The following is a 6,637-nucleotide window of genomic DNA, read 5'->3' as shown; positions in this document are numbered from 1 at the left end:
ATTCCTAAGTTGTATCCTTTATAATAAATTGGATAAGAAAGAAGTTGCATTTATTGATCCCTTGGGAAACACCTGTTACAACTGGCTGTTTTGCATCACGGAACCTCTTAAATGTACACCTGGATTATGGTTACTGCGATGGCCTGTTTTGATGAACTTCAGTGTAATTACCCAGAATATTGGCTTTTTTTTTTTTTTTGACGGGAGTCTCGCTCTGTCACCCAGGCTGGAGTGCCGTGGTGTGATCTTGGCTCACTGCAACTTTTGCCTCCTGGGTTCAAGCGATTCTCCTGCCTCAGTCCCCTGAGTAGCTGAGACTACAGGCATGCGACACCACGCCTGGTTATTATTATTATTATTATTTTGTATTTTTTGTAGAAACGAGGTTTCACCATGATGGCTAGGCTGGTCTTGAACTCCTGGCCTCAAGCGAGCCGCCTGCCTTGGCCTCCCAAAGTGCTGGTATTACAGGCATGGAACCACCGCGCCCAGCCTGGAGATTACATTTGTGAGAAAGGGGACATTGGATGAGAGACGTAAGTAATCAAAGGAGGTAAACTCGTCATGGTGGCAGATGATGAGATGAGGGAGTCACTCAGTTTGTGGTACTGAATGATGGCAGCTACTTTGATGAGGTCAGCATTTTTTTTTTTTTTTTGAGACAGGGTCTCACTCTATTGCCCAGGTTGGAGTACAGTGGCATGATCTTGGGTTACTGCAACCTCCACCTCCCGGGCTCAGGCAGTTCTTCACCTCAGCCTCCCGAGTAGCTGGGACTACAGGTGCATGCCACCATGCCCAGCTAGTTGTTTTGTATTTTTTGTAGAGATGGGGTTTCCTCTCATTGCCCAGGCTGGTCTAGAGCTCCTGGGCTCACATGATCTGCCCACCTTGGGCTCTCAAAGTGTTGGGATTACAGGTGTGAGCCACCGCACCCAGAGAGGTCAGCATTAACATTAAAGGCAGCAGAACTGGCAATCAAAGAAGGGCAAATATTTAAAGTGTCGGCTACTCAGACTTGTTCCGTCTCTCAGAAGATGACTTCATGGAAGCTCTGAGTACCCAGATGCCAAAGCTCTGCTGGAAGAGAAAGGGAAGCAAATCTTGATGAAAGATGAATGTGGATATAAATACTGCAGATGCCAGAAGTGAGCCTGAAGATTTTGAAGAGGGGGCCATCCTAATGGAGGGGTCAGTAGACTCCTGAAAACAAGTTTTGCCTGGATCCTGGCTGGCTATGAGTCAATGCAGCAGAAACTGAAGCAAAGATTAACCAAAGCTGAGAAATATCTGATCCCGCTTGTTGACACAGAATGTTCAGATATCGAAGGACCTGGAATGGAAAGTGGGCCCACGATTCCTACACAAGAGTGAAAAGCTGGTCATTAACAAGGACACATCCCATGATCCTTTTGGTCATGTGACTAAAGGCAATTATAATTTGGAAGAAGAAAACTCAACTAGGGAATTTTTCCATAAGGAAACTGCTTAGACTCAGGGCACAAGGCCCACATACTCACATTCAAGGTACTATGATTAAAGAATCATCATATCTTGGGAAGTTTTACAATAGACAATGTGCAAAGACATACAGTGACTAATTTATTAGTATCTGTATCTTTTTTCACATAATGTTCTTTTTATGTAATAGTCTTTATAAAAGTAAACAAGCATCCCTTGCTTTCAGGCAATTTGACTTGTTGAGGAATAAAATATATTCAGAGTAACCAGAAATTAGCTTGTACATCATGTTGGAGAAACCATTTTTAAAAGAATTAGAATGTAGGCCGGGTGCAGTGGCTCACGCCTGTAATCCCAGCACTTTGGGAGGCCAAGGTGGGCGGATCACGAGGTCAGGAGATTCAGACCATCCTGGCTAACACGGTGAAAACCCATCTTTACTAAAAATACAAAAAAATTAGGCGGGCATGGTGGCGGGCACCTGTAGTCCCAGCTACTCGGGAGACTGAGGCAGGAGAATGGCGTGAAACCGGGAGGCGGAGCTTGTAGTGAGCCGAGATTGCGCCACTGCACTCCAGCCTGGGTGACAGAGCGAGACTCCATCTCAAAAAAAATAAAAAGAATTAGAACGTAATAAAGTAAGGTTAGTTATTTAAAAAAGAGGAGCATCATGGCATCAGACAGACTTTGGTTTGAGACCTGGCTTGACTGCTTACTAGCTGCTTGACCTTGGGTGTAAATCACTTAACTTCTCTATGTTTCAGGAATATCTGTAAAATAGGATTCACATCCCTGTTCCTTAGCGTGTCATATGGATGTAGTGACCTAACACATGTAATGCCTTTACTGCATTTGACAGTTTTAGCACAGTGCATATACATGGTAAGTACCTAATAAAAAGATGCTATTGTGAGCTATGATTATGCCACTGCGCTTCAGCATGGGCAACAGAGCAAGACCCTGTCTCAGAAAAAAAAAAAAAAAAAAAGATGCTCTATCTTTGTTTCTCTATGAGGAACCATTGCATATCATTTCATCTAATCTTTATAACAAGAGCATGAGGAGAGAATTTTTACAGAGAAGGCAGCCCTGTTGATTACTTATCCGGTAGCCTTTGCCCCTCTTCCTCACTGTAAGAAAGTAGGTTTTGTTGGGGCATTCATCATTCCATATTCAGGAAAGCTGGCCCCCTTTCTAGCCTCAGGGTGTATTCCTGATTAGTCTAAACCAATCATGGTGATACTGTGGTTTAGACAGTCACGTGGTCCATTTCAATCCAGTTACCAACTTGTCCAAGCTTGCCTAGGAATGTCCCAGGTTTAGTACTAGTAATGCTGCCTGCTGGAAATCCCTCAGCCCTGGGCAAACTGGGATGGTTGGTCACTGAGACCTGAGGAAAAGACTTCTATAGGGGTGTGTGGGTAGGCTGTGTGTGTGTGTGTGTGTGTGTCTGTGTGTCTGTGTGTGTGTGTGAGGTGGCATCTAGAAAACGCTTTTCTTGCTAAGAATAAATGGTAAAGACATACATGGCAGGAAATGCCCCCTTTGACTGGATGTCTTCTGTGGGTTATTTTTGGAGCTGCTGTAGTCATTCTGCACCATGATTGGAGACAAGCAACAGGCTAAAGATGGCAGGGTGAAGAAATGGACATCTGGGCCAGGCGCAGAGGCTCATGCCTATAATCCCCGCACTTTGGGAGGCCGAGGCTGGTGGATCACGAGGTCAGGAGATCGAGACCATCCTGGCTAACACAGAGAGATGTCGTGTCTACTAAAAATACCAAAAACTAGCTGGGCGTGGTGGTGGGTGCCTGTAGTCCCAGCTACTCGGGAGGCTGAGGCAGGAGAATGGCGTGAACACGTGAGGCGGAGCTTGCAGTGAGCCGAGATCGCACAACTGCACTCCAGCCTGGGCGACAGAGCGAGACTCCGTCTCAAAAAAAATAAATAAATAAAAAATAAATGGACATCCGGGCCCTTGAGGAAAATTCTGTGCTATGCTCAGAAGTTCTTGTTTTAAGAGTGTAAAATGAAATCCAAAATGGAGATGGTTATGTCAGAGGCCTCTAAAAAGGAGCTGGAGGGCATGAGCATGAGGAGTTGGGCCCCAATCACATACACACTCAGCTGGAATTTCACCTGTTCAACTGGGCTAAGTCACCAACATTCTTAAGAAGCAGCTGCATTTGATTTGAACTCTTTATACTAGGACTGATCATAAATCTCCTGGGGAGACAGTGGCATCAAGTTCAGCTAATCGTCACCGAAGAGGCATTCTAAACTGTCAGCAAGCCACATTGACGTAGACTGTGCCAAATTCTTCCCCCTGTGTAGACTTACAGTAAACTTTCATAAGCTCCTGCCCAACCTCACCTGGACAGAACACGATTTAGCTGCTTGCTAAATTTATGACTCCCAAATTGCAATCCTTAAGACCCTGATTAAAAAGGCTTCTCTTGTGTTTGCCACTCCACAGTGTTGGTTTTATTTCTTATTAGTTGTCAAGAGTAATAAACCATAATACCTACTAATAATTGTTACTTGCAGCCAAAAGCATCCTGATGCAAAATGGTAACCAGCTGGAAAGAGGCAGAGCTGGACATGAGCCCATCTTCGTCCTAATATTCATACATTCATACTAAACACCAGGACAGGGATAAGTCTAAACTCTGGGAACAATTCTATTTGTCTAGGACAGTATTTCTCAAAGTGTGTTACTTCCATGAGATGCTCTCTGCACAAAGGACTTCATGGTCAAATGAGTTTGGGAAACATGACATGCTATACTCTTACCAATACATATTCATTTTGGGAGTCCTGCAGTAAGGAAATCTGTTCGCCTTGGGTTAACTCAGACTTTCTCAAGATAATTTCAATGTGGGATTTTCAGTTTGTTTTTGTTTTTCTGAAACTCCTATTGAGGTCTCCCAGATGTTCCACAGAACACAGTTTAGGAAATAATGATCTAACATAGGGAATGGTGTCTAGAGGATGAGATGTCAGAACTGGGCTCTGGATAGGAGACCACATGTCTTGGTTTGCCTGTTGTTTGGTGTGATTATAATAGTGCCCCCTTTCACCTTGCAGAGTGTCACAGTTTGGGATGATCAACTGCAATCAGCTCAGTTCTGGCCAAGGAGGAAGGATTTCCCAGGTAGAGGAAGAAGAAAAGGACCCTTCTGGATGAAGAGACACAGGACTGGCCTGCAGTGTGGAGGCTGCACAGGCACCCACAGCTGGTACCCTCGCCAGGCCACTATTTTCTATGTGCCCCAGGAAGCAGGGCTCTCTGATGAGTGGCTTGGGCAACATAACACATGTGCAACCCATCAGGGAAGACAGAAACCTTGAGGAAAAAAGAAAGCTGCGCAGTCCTGAGTTTGTTAATCCTGCCCCCTCCAGCTTTGGGGTTTTTGTTTTGTTTTGTTTTTTAATTTAACACCTGTCTCCCTCATTAGACTAGAAGCTCTTTGAGGTCAGGAACTGTGTGTGTTCTGTCCATAGGTATATTTATAGCATCTACAGCAGTTCCTCATCTGTAGTAAAGGCCTAATAAATATATTTGTTGAGTGAATGAATCTGAGGAGAAAAACATTTTTCTAAAACATCTTGTGCAGAGGATCAGCAGGGCGTTAACACTCACCGAGCCTCTATTGTGTTCTGGAGGCTCGCCAGGCAGCTTGCCTCCCTCAGCTCACCCGCCTCTCCAGGCAGAAATCACAGATGGGCTAATGACAGCTCAACACATCCCACTCGACTTCTGAAGCCCTGGTCCAGCCTCTCGTCCTCCAGGAAGCCTTCCCCATTGAAGGCGCTTCCCCTTTGCAAAGCCCCCGAGCTTTATGGTATCCAGCAATTAACTGTGTGCTGCTGAGTGTGTTCTTTCATCAGACCACTTCCCACTCCACTGTCAACACTTTCAGAACAAAGGGTACATGTTTCCAGGTCTCCTCCACAGTACCAAGAGCAGAAGGTAAACAAGCCCCTATGGATTTGTTAATTGATAGATTTTTATTTAACACTGTTCCAGCATGACCTTGACTTGAATACTCTTCCGGCAGCTTGTTCCTGCGGCTCTGGGTGCTCTGTCTCAGTTAGGAATGGCTTCAACAATCAGAGCACTTAGATACTTCACATCAGGAGCGGTCTGGAGACAGGCCCCTGAGGCTGGGGCAGAGCTTCTGAAAGCCCTCAGGGACTCAGACTACCCTTAGTGTGTTTGCTTGTTGCCTCAAGGTGCAAGACAGCTGGTGAAGTTTCAGGCTTTGTATCTCTAAGGTCAGCCCCAATGTCCTTTTGATCAGAAAAGCAAAAGCTTTCCCAGGAGCCTCTAGCAAACTTCTGCTTCATCTTGTTGGCCACATGTTGTCACGTGGCCACACCTGAATGCAGGAGAGCCTGTGAAATCAACTGGGTAGGTTTTCCACCTTTGTAGTTAAGGAGACAAAGGACAAGTGGCTTGACAATGAATGAATGAGTGTTACATCACTCCATCAACAGTGATCACTATACACTCTGTAGAAGGAAGACAGGAAAAAGAAACCAGACTTGACATTAACTCAGACTGGCCATTCTGAAATCTCCCCATCTCAAGTAGGACCCAGCTTAGATTTATTTGTTTCCAGGGAGACACTCTAAGTTCTTGATTATATGTAAGCACAGATGCCTAGAGATATAAAAGGCGCAGTCCTTGTCTTTCAGGCCGCCTCAGTCTGGTGGGGAGGATGGAAAGGGCTGGCAGAAATAAAGCAATCATCTCAATATTGTGTGCTATGGTGGTCTGTGAACAGAAAGATGAGGAAGGAGGTGGCTGGGCACGGTGGCTCACGCACTTTGGGAGGCCAAGGCGGGCAGATCACAAGGTCAGGAGTTCAAGATCAGCCTGGCCAACTAATGACACCCCATCTCTACTAAAAATACAAAAATTAGCCGAGCGCATGCCTGTAATTTGGCACATGCCTGTAGTCCCAGCTACTCGGGAAGCTGAGGCAGGAGAATTCCTTGAACCCAGGAGGTGGAGGTTGCAGTGAGCTGAGATTGCACCACTGCACTCCAGCTTGGGCAGCACAGTGAGACTTTGTCTAAAAAAAAAAAAAGAAAAAAAAGATGTGGAAGGAGGAGAAGCTAACTCTTGGTGGAAGGTGGTCATGGAAACCTACCCAGAGGTAGAGACATA

This window comes from Gorilla gorilla, chromosome 9 (assembly GCF_029281585.2).
Source record: "Gorilla gorilla gorilla isolate KB3781 chromosome 9, NHGRI_mGorGor1-v2.1_pri, whole genome shotgun sequence".
Classification (NCBI taxonomy): domain Eukaryota; kingdom Metazoa; phylum Chordata; class Mammalia; order Primates; family Hominidae; genus Gorilla; species Gorilla gorilla.
This window is presented reverse-complemented; position numbering follows the sequence as displayed.